The sequence below is a fragment of the Mustela nivalis genome (genome assembly GCF_964662115.1).
Source record: "Mustela nivalis genome assembly, chromosome: 8".
NCBI classification, from domain to species: Eukaryota; Metazoa; Chordata; class Mammalia; order Carnivora; family Mustelidae; genus Mustela; species Mustela nivalis.
In genome coordinates this window covers 77,059,349-77,074,488 of record NC_139027.1, presented here as the reverse complement: position 1 = coordinate 77,074,488, position 15,140 = coordinate 77,059,349, and positions in this window count along the sequence as shown.

Below are 15,140 nucleotides of genomic sequence, written 5' to 3'. Positions count from 1 at the left end.
TGTGAAATAGCTATAGGGATCCTTTATCTTGTTCCTAATATCTATAGAAATAATTCTCTATTTCACCATTAGGTATAATATTTTCTCTAGGTTTCTGGTTCATATTATCAAGAAAAGAAAATTTTCTCATATTTCCAACTTGCTAAAAGTGGTTCTTGAGGTTGAGAATTAAGAATCATGAAATAACTTTTCTGCTTTCATTGAAATAATCATATAATTTTTCTCTTCTAGTCTACTAACTTAACAATATTTTGAAGTGTGGAAACAACATTGCATTTGAGGGATTAAATGCCATTTGATTTTTCCCTGTTGTGGTAATAATGCTTTTAGTTTGCTTATAAATTCTTAAATAGGACAGGCAGTCTTTGGTTTGCCTGAAAACTGCCTGTCTCAAAAGTCTCCCTGAGTCCCCTGTTCTATTATTTTTGTCTCTAGTGATTGAGTTTGTGGTCATTCTCTTCAAAGTTTTGTTGCAGATTATTTAGGGAAAACTAAGGATATTTGAAATATATCCTTAACCTTTAAAATTGGCATCATAGAGGAGAACCAGAGCATACCAACTGGTGACTGACGTCTGTCAGAAACACAACCCTACATTTGAGGTGGTTGGTAAAGGGATGGTCCATGGCCCATGATCGCACTATGTATAGTTCATCTCCATGTAAGAGATTATGGAAAAGTGCAACTGATCACATAAGAGTAGAAAGGATATGCTTTCTTGGAGTCAATCAATCCAAAATCCAGGACACAGACAGGAGGCCAGTGGTCTTTGAGTTTCCATGACAACTGGAGGATTTACCATTATATCAATAAAGCATAAGCTTCAGGGCCTCTCATTTAAAAGGGCCTTTCTAAGCAAGGCCCTGCTTCTAATTTTATATTTTTACGTTTGTATTATTTTCCTAAAGAGAGGCCCCAAGTTGCATAAGCCTTAGACCCTGCAAAACCTGAGTCCATCCTTAATGAGAGCCCCAGCCATAGCTTTACATCCTGGCCACCACGCTGGAGCCCAGGGCTCTGAAAGCCCTATCTGGCAACCCTGATAATTCTCTCAGTGAGGCAATTAGAGTGGGTGGCAGATTAAATTACCCTGTTGCTTCCCAGCTGGGCTGAGAGAACTGTGGCCTGACAGAGAAGCCAGTGGGTATCACATGGAAGAAGTGCTTGGCTATCTCACACTTCGCTCACTGTGGGGGCACATGACCAAATTCATTATTAACGGCGAGCTGATCTGGTTACCTTGATTGACACTAAGTGATTTCAGCCTGGGCTATATTTGTCTTTGTGGGGAAAATGACTGCACAGAGCTGAAAGGTTATTTCCCTCTTCAAATACATTTGGGCCTGTCACTGCGGAGTTACGCACCCTGACATCAAAATTGGACCCATGGGCTTTGGAAGACAGCAAATGACATCATGGGCAAAAAATGGTGTCAGCTTCGTTTTGTTTTTCCTTCTCTTTCTGGATTCTGACAGAGAGGTAGTTTGTCGAGAATTTGCAAGGCTTTCAGGTGAGGAAAAGGAAGAATTAGTAGTAGCAGTTACCTATTTTGCACACACACAAAAATAGTTTTCAGGGTATATTTCTCTGTCTTCCTGGTCTCTCTCTGTTACTATGAAGCTTATTTATTTATTTATTTAGGGAGGGAGTTGATGTCTAATTAATCAGACTAATAAATCATTCACCTGCTATTGAAAAAAATCTAACCTCTTGCTAGAATTCATTTAGAATTCCTTTAGACAACACATATTTTTATCTATAGAACCAGAAAGGGAGGCATTACCTACAAGATATTCCATCCTTAACTGTGATACTCTCTCCCACGACACCTCGTGTTTACGTTGTAAAACATGTAAGAGAAGTCTACAGATGATGTGGTGTTACATTCACAATGTCATGCTATGTGATTCTGAATGCATGTAAGAAATACATCACACCCTGGGGCTCCTGGGTGGTTAAATATCTGCTTTGGGCTCAGGTCACGATCCCAGCATCCTGGGATCGAGCCCCGCCATGGGCTCTCCACCCAGTGGTGAGTTCCCTCTCCATTTCTCTCTCTCTCAAATAAATACATAAAATATTTTTTAAAAAGAAATACATCAAACCCAGTAACACAGGGAAAGATCAGATGCTGCTAGGCCCTAAACTTTGATTAGAAAATTTAAATTAGACTGGAGGAAAAATCTTAGCCTGAAGATATCAAACAGAGTTATAGTAGCTTAAGGTGGACCATAGCCCTACCTCCTAGGATTTACTTATTTGGGATGAAACAAAGGTTAATGAATTTAGGGAGAAGTCATATTGATGGATGGATCCTCTAGACTTGAGAATAAAAAGGAAATGTTTTTTAAAAACTGTACCTTTTGTCATTGTTTTTGGTACAGTACAAAATTCTGATGTCTGATTCTGTATTGTTGATGAAGAGAGGAGGAACCAACCCTCTTGCAGGGTCCACAACTGTTGGGTTTGAGTGACAACAGCTCTTTGCAACGGTGACCCACCTGTAGAAACAGTTCTTAACCCAGACTGAGTCAGCGGGTTGGGGAGGCAGAGCTACCGTCCTGCTTCGAATCACAAAGTCATAACTTCTGAATCTGCCCCTCCTCTCTTGGATCTCTGCCTCCTCTCTGAGGGCTATGACAAGAGGATGGGTTGGCTTCTCATTAGACAGAGAAATAGGAGGGAGTGTCCGCTGACCTAAGGAAAACATGGTCTCTTTAATATAGACCAGCATATAAAAATGCATGTAAACAAGCATTTTATATTTGAACAATAAATTTTATTGGTAAAGAGCATGTGTTTTGTTACTAAAAATGAGATTTTGGAATGCCATTCTGCTTATGTAACAAGATAAAGAGCTTTTAGAACATTGTTCTGGAGCAAAACCCTATAATAGTTGACTAACAACAAGGCAACTTGAGGTGCCAAAAATATTTTCTGCAGAGCCCTCTATTTTTTTTTTTTAAAGATTTTATTTATTTATTTGTCATAGAGAGAGAAACAAGAGCAAGCACAGGCAGACAGAGTGGCAGGTAGAGGCAGAGGGAGAAGCAGGCTCCCCGCCAAGCAAGGAGCCCGATGTGGGACTCCATCTCAGGACGCTGGGATCATGACCTGAGCCGAAGGCAGCTGCTTAACCAACTGAGCCACCCAGGCGTCCCTGCAGAGCCCTCTATTAAGTGGAAAAAGTTTTAGGCTTTTTGTTTTTTCCTCAAATGATATCCAAATGGTTTTTGTCTGAGAAATATAGACTTTAAAAGTCATCAGTTTGTGAATATCTGTGTACAAAAGTATTTATTTGCATGTAGATACCCTGTTTGGTCCCTATTTCTCTATCTAATGGGGCCACTGATGTATTCAAAAACATCTAGTCAAAATTAAATATAGCTGTGATAGATAGAAGGAGATAGAAGGGGAAAACCTATGAATGAAAATTAATAAACACGCCTGAAATTGCTTATTACTAAAGGAAAAAATTACCTTAATCTCAACACAGGAAGTCTTGGTTATGACTCATACTCATGATTTTAAGTTTTGTAGGAAAATGCTTTTTAGACTGCAAAAGAATTCCTGGATGTTGGCTATTATGATGATGATAATGATAATGACATTTATGGGGTGTGCTTGTTCACAGAAACAACAGGAAATGCCAACGAGGTAAAATAAACAGATACTTTCAACAAAGAAAAAAAACTTTTTTTGAAATAGTGAATGCGGTCAACAATTAGTATTTTCCCAGGTTAGTCATTTTCTGACGCAGTGAACTATATGGACAGGTGAGTCCCTGGTCATAGTCACCTGTAGGCAGGGATCAGTCTTCTTGGGCTCTTCTGGGTCCCAGACCCTGTCATCTTGTAGAGTTGTGTGTCATTGCTTCTGTCAGGCCTCTGGAAGCTCGGACTTGGGCCATTGTGGAAGAGCTTCCCATGTTCACGTTTCATATGGCTCCTAAGGTCTGCAGGGTACTATGTTGAAAAAGAAAAATGATTAGTACTCGTGGTCACGAAGCAAACCCAGAACTTGTTCCAGGGAAAATAAGGGGATTCTGGCCCCTCCTCCAAATGTTAAAGTTGATATCATTCAGGGCAATCTTGATCTCTCCAGATTGGCCCTTATTTCTGAGTTTAAGTGATCACAGGGCTGATTTGTATTCTGTCCTGAAACAAAACAAAACACCCTCGATCTACTCTACAGCAGGAAGCTCATGGGCTTTGAGAACTGACAGCCTGAGTTTGATCTGGGCTCTTACCAACTGGGTAGCTTTGGGCTCACTTGCCTGTTTCCTCACTTATAAATGGGGAAAATGATATTTTCTTCTCCCAATATGGTGAGGCTTAAATGAGATGATATGTGGAAACCACCCAGCACATAGTAGACACCCAATAAATCCTCATCCCTCCACACTTCTTCTGTGAAGGTCTTTCCTGCTTGGGTAAGTCCAAACTTTCCAGAGGCTGAGTGCTCTTGGCAGTTCTCATTAACTTACTCACAAAAGATTTTCCAGGATATTTTTGTGTTTCTGAATGGTCAGATCATACGGGTGGTGTTTTGATTTTGAAATAGTAGTTCTCAAGGTCCCCTCGTAGTTGAAATACTGCCCTTGAGGGAGGCAGAGCCGAGGTTGGAAAGTCTCTGCAGGAACGATGCACCTGACCTTTGTCTGTTGAGCCCCTTTCTCAAAGGAAGAGACACCCTACAAATCTGTCTTCAACCACAGGCTCCTCCCAGGAGGAGGAAAAGTGTTCCATATGCCCAGTCACTCTGACCCTTTGCTTCAGAGGGTGCTGTATCCATGGCTGTGTTCATGGCACCATTTGTGGGAGAGAGACGCTCTTCAGGGCCGAGACATTCCCTGAACCCCATATATGTCACCACATAGAAGGCTGCCTCTTCTACCTGAACACTGGGTGGGCTCTGCTTCTACTAGAAAGTAGAAGAAATAGTGTGGTCAAATTCAAGATCATTCATTAATTCAACAGATATTTTCTGAGCACCTTTTCCTGAGGGTATATAGGTTTTGCCCATCGTTGCATAGCAACTCCACTGAAGGACTCACTGTTTCCCATCCAAGTACTAACCAGGCCCGACCCTGCTTAGTTTCCGAGATCAGATGAGATCAGGCACGTTCAGGGTGGTATGGCCACACAGATGGACGCACTGTTTACATCAAAGTTGATTCAGGGATCCATGGAGGGTTTTTCAAAAGCAGGTGAATCCCCTCAAACCATGTGCCAAAGAGTACATGCATGCCCACTTCTGGGAGGAACATCCAGAACTTCCAATAGCTTCTCAGAAATTTAGGAACCACCTACTGGATGTGAACTACATATTCTCCCTGTGCTCAGATAGGGCCCAGAGGGATCCTAGCTCCAGAGTCCCTCCGGGGCCTCCATATCGATGAAGTCTCATGGTGGAGGGTGTGCTCACCATTCCCCAGAAGCCCATATCCAGTGGCTGAGGATTTGCTGGACTGCCTTGCAGCCACTGCTACCCAGACCATCACAAGCTGGTCTGCATTTGACTCAAGAGAAATCATTTCCAACCACCTGGAACTCAGCCACCTTCTGGGCTAAAGCTATAGAAAGAGCACTGCACTTGGCCATGGAACATGATTGCTCTGAGCTGCACTTGACCTCTCTTCTCCTACTGGCACATGAATGCTTGGCTGCAGGGTTCTGTGTTCCTCCCTCATGAAGGCACCCTATCCACTCCTTGGCATCCACGAGGTACTCAGTTCAGGTTCATGGAGTTGAAGTGAGGGGGTCTGATAATTCTTACCCTAGGCTGGGAGGGAAAATCAGACCATCTAAATAACCATGATGCAAGGTAGGAAGGGATCTGTTTCATGAGAGAACTGCAGGTCAGGGGCTCAGGGGCTGCCTCACAGAGGGTGACACAGTTAGCTCAAGGGCTGCTTCAACTGATGGGGAATCCCAGAAGACTGTTGGAGGATTAGCCCCAGAGCTGGGGCTGGTTGAAGGCAGACAAGGGGATCTGCAAACAAAGGGCCTTTAAGGGAAGGGAGTGGCCTGGGCTGGAGAACACAGGGCAGGGAGGCACAGGGCAAGGGCAGGCAAGCTGGGTAGGCTGGAACCAAGAATGCCTGAAACGGACTGGTCACACTGGGTTGGAAATTCAGTGGGTCCCCACTGCTCTGTGCCCTCTCACCCAAGGACTGAGCAGCGGGCCTGGCCATCCCCTTTGGCGAGGCCATGAGCTGTGGTTGGGTCCCCAGGCCAGGGCAACCCAACTAGGCTCAGTGCTGTGCCGGGTTATGCTTTTTACAGCTAACGGATCACTGGGCATTTTCAGTGTTACAACCCCTCACCACAGGGAGAACATTCTGGAAGGCAGTAAACATTGGAATCGTTGCTTAGTAGCCTCCATATCTCCTTTAAAAAGGCGTTTCAAGGGGCGCCTGGGTGGTTCAGTCGGTTGAGTGTCTGACTCTTGGTTTCAGCTCAGGTCATGATCTCAGGGTCATGGGCTAGAGCCTGACGTCTGGCTCCTGGCTCTGTGGCGAGTCTGCTTGAGATTCTCTTTCTCCCTCTGCTTCTGCCTCTCCACTTGTGCTCTCTGTCTCTAGAATAAATAAATCTTAAAAAAAAAAAAAAAAGTTCCAATATCTCACTTCCTTTAGGCAGTCTTCCTGGATTGCGTTTGCCAAACACTTCAGCTCCTTTATGATGGCCTAGCTGTTTATATAGGTGGTTCTCTTCTGTTGTTGCTGGTCCTCAAGGAACCTTATAAATAGTTCAGGCGCTGGGCCCTTTAAAGCATCAATCCTCTTGAATTATGAATGTAAAGAAAAAGTTCAGAGCATGAAGTCCCTCTTTTAAGCTGAGGATGAGGGGAGGAAGATTCTGGCATCCCATGTCTTCCTCTGTGTGGGAATTGTCTCCTCCATCAGTCTGGGAGCTTTGATCCCCTCTCTCTCCAGAGTACTTACCCAAGGCTTGCTGGGAGAAGGGTGAGCTATAAAGTGTGTGGGGCAGGGTGCCGCTTTCCCATAGGAAGCCAAGTATCGCTAATTAAGACAGAAGGCTCTAGAGGGGTCTGTGGCCTAAAAGTCCGGGGGATCCTTTGTCTGCGTGGCCACAGGCTGTTGCTGTCCTCAGCTCAGGGGCCACAGTCCCTAAGGGAAGGTGTGGGACTTCATCCTTCTTCTTGGCTTCTGGAGACTGGTGGGGTCAGGACAGCATAGGAAATTTCTGATTTCCCAACTGTCACCGCATGCCCCCTCCTGAGCCCTGTACTTGGCCAGGCCGCCCCATTCCCAGGCCCTCCATGCCTGTGCTGTTCTGGCCAGAACAGGAAGATCCTTCCCACTAAGGAGAAGGGCTAGGCCAAGTCTGAGAGGCAGCATGGGTGCATTGACAGCTAAATATTTGCCTCACAAATTTCAGTAGTGATCCCAAAGGGTGCAATGTCTGCATATTGAAAATCTGCCAGTTATAAAACTGTAACATTACTCTTTTAAATGTATCCAATGACATATAAATAGCATAGCAATTTGATACTCACCATCAGCTGTTTAAAAAATACGTAACAAGCTCTTCTTTGCCATATTGTTCCTATTTCTCCTTGAATCTGCATTTTCATTCCAATTCCTCCAGAGATTTTCATCCTAATATATTTTTATGCTTATCATATTCTGCGATAAAAATGTGTGTATATTAAAGTTACTTTAAAAATCTCCTGTGATCATAAGCTCCAGCTGTTAATAAAAAGTTTCTAGAGTTCCATTAAAAGAGTTTTCATTATAAAATTGATCAAAATACTATAAACATAATGTGAATTTTAATAAATGTTTAACAAAAATGCAGTGTTACTGGAAATGGATCTTTCTTATTTTTGAATTTTTTCATTTTATTTTATTTTATTTCTTTTCAGTGTTCCAAAATTCATTGTTTACACACCACACCCAGTGCTCCATGCAATATGTGCCCTCCTTAATACCCACCACCAGGCTCACCCAACCCCCTACCTCCCTCTCCTCCAAAACCCTCATTTTGTTTCTCAGAGTCCACGGTCTTTCATGGATCTTTTAAATTTGAATTTCAATACAGTTAATAGACAGTGTTGTATTAGTGTCAGGCGTACAATATAATGATTCAACAATTCTCTATATTACTCAGTGCTCATCATGATAAATGTACCTTAATCCCCATCACCTATTTCACCCATCCCCCGCTCACCTCCCCTCTGGTAATCATCACTTTGTTCTCTGTAGTTAAGAGTCTGAGTTTTGGTTTATCTCTCTTGTTCCTTTGTTCGTTTGTTTTCTTTCTTAAATTCCACATAGGAATGAAATCGTTTGGTATGTGTCTTTCTCTGACTGACTTCTTTCACTTAGCATTATACCCTTTAGCTCCCTCCATGTTGTTGCAAATGCAAGATTTCATTCTTTTTTATGGCTGAGTAATAGTCCCCTGTCTATATAGGCCACAACTTCTTATCCATTCATCAGTTGATGGACACTGAGCTGCTTCCATAATTCAGCTACTGTAAATAATGCTACAATAAACATAGGGTACATAGATCTTTCCAAATTAGTGTTTTTGTATTATTTGGATAAACACTTAGTAGTGGAATTACTGGATCATATGGGAGTTCTATTTTTAATTTTTGGAGGAACCCCCTTTCTGTTGGAAATGCATCTTTTAATGACATGGGAAGGATTTCTTTTATGCTCACTCCTTTATCCTTGAATAAATGTTACTTATTATTAGAATGAGACATGTTTAGCTTCAGTTCCATTGTTATTTTCCTTTCTTGTAGATGCACCTGAAAAAATACGTCCACAGAAATATTATGGGAATAGAAAAAGTTGTCATAGCACTGAGACTCGATTCTTTGAACCCCTTCCCAGTTTTATGCCAAAATCACATGGTAGTCTATCATCAGAAATTATTTTTAATGATCTATCAGCTGACAACTTAATTAGATTCTCCATCAATTTAGCTGAGTGCAAAGAATGGAGAATCAGCTACCTGGGGAAATTGATTCCTGGTCATTGTACTCATTCAAGTTTCTCAGTTGCTAGAAAGTATATCAAAAATGCTCTACTGGGGCGCCTGGGTGGCTCAGTGGGTTAAGCCGCTGCCTTCGGCTCAGGTCATGATCTCGGGGTCCTGGGATCGAGTCCCGCATCAGGCTCTCTGCTCAGCAGGAGCCTGCTTCCTCCTCTCTCTCTCTCTGCCTGCCTCTCTACTCGTGATCTCTCTCTGTCAAATAAATAAATGAAATCTTAAAAAAAAAATGCTCTACTGTTACTTATGGAGGACAACTGATTGCATCCTGCACTTTTGCACATTAAAGTGCTTTGTTTAACCCAATATACTCTGAAAGTGTTCAGAAAAGAAAAAAATATTGTTAATTTTAACTTATGTTGCTAATACCAAGTCTTTTAAATAAAAAAATCATCTTACACACACAGTCATACACACACACACATTCACACACAGCTGCATATTTAGCATATTCAATTTACGGATATTTGTCCATGTTTTAACTTAATTAGTTAAGCCCAAACTCACTGTCAAACCAAATGGCCAAATTAGACTCAATCTGAAAAAATCAGACTTCATTTCTTCAAATAAATATGTTGACATGCATCGTGGAGACAGTCTCACTTATGAATTGTGTCCGGTAGAGTGGAAAATAAGGCACAGAGGCTTGCCATGAGCTTGTCACCTGTAGGAAATAAATAAAAAATATCTTCATCTGTCCCTTTGTTTGATACCCTGGAGGTTTAAAACAACTAGGAACTATGTACCATAGGAATTAAGGCTCAGGGAGGGTGAAGGGAATCCTTGTCTTTTGTGAAGCAAGACTGTGAGGAGGAAGTGGGAGTGGAGAACCCACGGGAGGACACTTACCCAGGAGATGTTCTCAGGCTGACCTGTTTTAGGAAATGTAGACGTGGAGGTTGAAAATCCAGAAATAGATTTCCTTAAAACTACTTGTGTCCACATGTCTTTTGTAAAGTCCTAAGTTACCCCTGGCCACACATCATGGCCAGTTCGAAGACCACAGGACTAACCCAAGGAGTGACTGTGTGGCCACACCTACAGGAAAGCCATATTGTCCCTCACCTCTCACATCTGATGTCACTCACCAAACATTTACTGAGAACCAGGCACAGGACTGGATCTTATGGGGGAAAATACACTCCCCACTCCTGCCCATAAGAAGTCCATTGATTAGAAGCAAGTCACTAGGCCAAGCTCACACTCAGGGAGGAGACTCGTGAGGGTGTGCGCCAGCAGGCGAACATCACTGGGAGTCATCTCCAAAGGTACCTGTTAGAGTACTTCATGCTTTTTCCGACTCAGGTGTGAGTCCTGGTTGCTTGCTGGGGAAGGAGGAAGAGCCTTACTCCATAGCTGTAACAGAAATAATAAAAGTTGTAAAGAAAACACAAGTATAGAGATATTCACTATCACATTGTTGATAATAACAAGAAATTAGAAACAGCACAGATGTCCCTTCAAAGGTCTTGGAAGTTCCTGCCCCAACCTCTGCTCAGTCCAACCAATTTAGGTGGTGAAGTAGGAGGGGGGAAGTACGAAGAGCAGAGCCTAACGTCCATGACCTCGTCCGGACCTCCTTCACCTGCCCCTCTCCTTTTGCCCACGGGAATGTGCAGAGGCTGGATATGAAGGCAGGGGAAATGGGCGGCCTGCAGGGCCAGGGAAATGTGAAAGGACTGCAGCACCGGGCGCATGGGTGGCTCAGTGGGTTAAGCCTCTGCCTTCGGCTCAGGTCTTGATCTCAGGGTCCTGGAATTGAGTCCTGCATTGGGCTCTCTGCTCAGCGGGGAGCCTGCTTCCCCACCCCCTGCCCTCTCTACCTGCCTCTCTGCCTACTTGTGATCTCTCTCTGTGTGTCAAATAAATAAATAAAATCTTTAAAAAAAAAAAAAAGGACTGCAGTAACAAAGGGGACAAAGAACAGGTTCTGTAGATGTAACCTCCTGGTAGAACTGGGGAGGCACTTGTCAAGTGGTACCAAGTTTCAGTTGTGCAAGATGAATAAGTTCTGGGGATCTGATGCACAGCATGGTGACTATAGTAAGTAATCCTGTATCATATACTTGAAATTAATGAAGAGGGTAGATCTTAAGTGTACTTATCACGCATATACACACACATAAAGAAGGGAAGGGAAGAAAGAAAAAAGAAAAGAGCATGGTAACTACGTAAGTTGATGGCATTGTTAATCAGCTTGAAAATGGTGATTATTTAAGAATGTATACATATAACAGATCAAGTTGTACACCTTAAACACAAATTTTATTGACAATTATACCTCAATAAAGCTGTGGGGTGGAGGGTGAGGCATGACCTCCTATAAAACAAAGAGGAAGGAACTAGCTGCTCTGTGTGCTTGCTCTTTCTGTCTCTGTCTCTCTCTCTCTCTCTCACACACACACACATCATTTTACCAATTATAAATCTACCATAAAATACCTGAATCCATATTTCTTCTAAACACCAGAACTGAGAATTATTTTTAAATCCTGAATAGCCATGTGTGATATGAAAAAACTCACATTCTTTACTGTTCTTTACCTTTTCCTATCTGTTTCTTCTATGTGTGTGTTGTGTGATCTGGGATATGAGGAACCAACATATCACTATTATATTGTGGACATTCTACACTATTTATGTTCCCCTTAAATATTACTTGCTGTTTAGATTACATGCTTTGAAGCTATATTTACAGTAATCATTTAAACTTAGTTGTATGCTTAAACATCTTCAATGCTTACCAATAATCCCATATATTATGAGCAACCCATTCTTTAGCTCATTTAAAAACTTCACCTCTCCATTGAAGCAATTTTCTCAGGAAAGATATTCCTGAGAACTTTTAGGAATGTCTTTTCTGGAGCATTCATAAGTGAATGATAAAGCTACCATTTGGCTAAATTAAACTGTCTTTCCCTTAAAACCTTGGAGATGTGTCACTTTTCTTTTTTTTTTTTTTTAAGATTTTATTTATTTATTTGACAGACAGAGTTCACAAGTAGGCAGAGAAGCAGGCAGAGAGAGAGGAGAAAGCAGGCTCCCCACTGAGGAGAGAACCCAATGCGGGGCTCAATCCCAGGACCCTGAGATCATGACCTGAGCCAAAGACAGAGGCTTAACCCACTGAGCCACCCAGGCATCGCTGTCACTTTTCTTTATCATCTCTTGCTATTGTTGAGATGCTTAAAGAAGACTGTCTGATTCTTCATCATTTGACTTGTAGAATATTTTTCCCCTCCATCCTTCTATTTCTAGATTCTTGCCAATATGTGTCTACTTATCAGTCTCTTCACTGATTTTTTCTGTGCAGTCAATTGAATAATGTCCCTTCAAAATTCACATTTATTTGGAGCGTCAGAATGAGACCTTACTTGGAAATAAGGTCTTTAAAGATACAACTGGCTACAAACAAATTCACCCTGGATTTCGGGCACCCGAGAGCCAATGACTGGCGTCCTTGTGAAGAGAGAACCCACGGACACCACAGAGTTGAAGGCCAAGTGAGGAACAATGAGGTTGGAGTTACCCTACCACAAGTCCAGGCTCACCCGGGGCCGCCAGAAGCTGGAAGAAGCAAGGAAAGATTCTTCCCTAGAGCCTTCTGTAGGAAAGCCCTGTTGACATGTTGATTTTAGCCTCCAAAATGGTGGGAGGAAAAAAAAAATCCCTGTTGTTTTAAGCCACCCAATTTATGGCGATGTGTTCTAGCCACCTTGGGAAACTAATACCATCTGGAATGCAGGAGTCTTTCCCGTTTATAAACTGTTTTTTAGGTCAGTACTTTGATTAGTTTCTTGTTCAAATCACCTGTAATTCAGAAGTATGGTGTCTCTTATCTGTGTCTTACATCTATTACAGTCTCTCTCTTTGTTTTAATCTTAATCTCCTTGTCTTTCCCCTCGGCATCCTGGGAGAACCTCTCAAGCATCCGGAAAAATTGAAAAAGACAGAAATGGGGAAAAGATAATGGGATGTCCTGTCAGTGGAATCTGGGGTGTCATACAGAGGACTCTTCAGGCCAGTCTTTCATTATTCCTACTTTAAAGTCTAACTTCCCACCCTGTACTATGCAGAGAACCAGGGAGGGAACAGAGGTCTGAGCACCTATGGGTCAGGAAGGTTCCCTAAAAGTGTTCACAGAATCCTATTTTTTCCCAAACAACCACTTTTTTTTTTTTTTTTTTTTTTTTTGGGTGGACTGGCCCCATGCCTAGTGGAATTCTTAATTTCTCTCCAGCATCTTGATTGTCACTTTTAAATGATTCACTGCATCTTTGTGTAGCTTAAGCATTTGCCAAGGTGGCCAAGAAGGGGAAAAAAAAGTGGTTCCCGGAATTCTGATCTTTTTAATCACTGCTCCAGACTGGTTCTGGGAATGGAGAGGCACCATCTGCAAAAGGTTTTTGGAGGAAATGGGGTGGGAAGCGGGGTAGGTGGAGTTGTCAGGGAGAAGAATATGTCCCCAGATCCATTAGAGCAGTCTAGTCTAGGTTGAACACCACTTTGAGGAGAAAACCATTTTGTGGTGTCTTCACTAAGCCTAGATATTTTAACTTCATTTCCAGGTCCCCGCTTGCAGTTCCTTTCTGATTTATTTTGGTTTTTTGGCTGTTGTAACAGGAAAATCTACTCCCTTTTCAAACAAACAGCCCTGAGAAAGATAGGACCAGAGAAAGTTCTCACTTAAAGCCTCACCTCTAAGCTTCCAGAAAATAGCTACTTCTTCCGCCCCTGGGGCCTCTGTCTTGTTCCCCTCATAGCCCGGGGCATGGAGGAAAGCAGAGGGACTTTGTTCTCTTAGATGCACACTGGGGTCAAGTTCCACCTCCTCGGTCAAGTCCCCCCTGGCCACCCACCTCCTGTTCCCTCCCTCTTCCCCCTCAGCTCCTAACTTGCTTGCCGTTCCACTCATTTTTATATTTAATTCTAGGAATAATACCACTTTCCAATATGCAATTTCTTGTTTGTCCAGCTATGAACCCCTTACCAGCAAGGACCCTCTCCCCTGGCTTCCCTCTGTTCAACACAGGCCGAGGGGTAAGGCTGGACTCCTGGCAGGAGTTTGGTCAACACCTGAGTTCACCTGAATTCAAGCCTGGCCACTGGGGCAAGATAAGGGACACTTAGACATGGTCAGACTGTTCTCCCGATGGCCTGCAATGATATCAAAGGGAGCTACACCAGTCCGCCAGCGTGTCCCCTCCCAAACGCCCATGCGGAAACCTGCTACTGGGAAATCAGACCACCCTCCGTAGGAAGAACCGTTCTGCCCATTCTATGGTAACCCACACAGAGCCTTTCACTGTCCTTGCCCTCCTGGGCTAGCATCTTCTCTCCCCAGCACGTCTATGCCTTTTTTCTCAAGGGAAGGATTCCTCACTGCTCTCTGGCTACCCCCACCTCTTCCCTGCCTTCTCTTGATTTTGGAGAAAGCACACCCTAACAAGTTTGCCAAGCATCTTCCACCCTCTCCTTTGAGAAATTCTTTCAAACGTTCTCTTTCCCAGAAGGTCTTTCCCGACTGGGGAGAGGAGAGAAGAGGAAGCTTTCCTTTTCTCCTTGTGCAAATCATTCTGCTCCGTTGAAAGCGATAAATATGAACTTGGTCTATAATGCATTTGTTTCGCAGTGAAGCTAGTGATTCATTTAATTCCACTGTCCTCTCAGGATGGCTCTTGTGCCTTCTGAGTTTGCTGTATGGACTTTCTGGGGCTAGGAACTGATGTTCCGTGTCTCTGCTTTCTCTTTGCTTTGCTCCAGTCGTTCACCTTTCTGTAGAGTCTCTATTCTCCCCATCTTCTCCTTTCTTTTATTCAGACTGGCTCCTAAGAAAAGATCAGAGGGGAGCAGCCCTAAAATCCCAATACTGTACTTACTTCCTCAGGAGGGCAGGTAATGGAGATGTCACATCAATGGACTAAATCCTATGAAGCAACTCCAGGGACAGCATGGGGATAAAGGTAAGAATAAAGCCACTTTTTAGCAAAGGACTTCCCTGGTACGCAGAAATTAACATACTTTCCAAACACTTTTTTAGGCGCCCTGGACTCTTTTGGAGGAGACATGGCTCCATCCAAGTCTGCAGTATTTGAACGAACAGTCTTA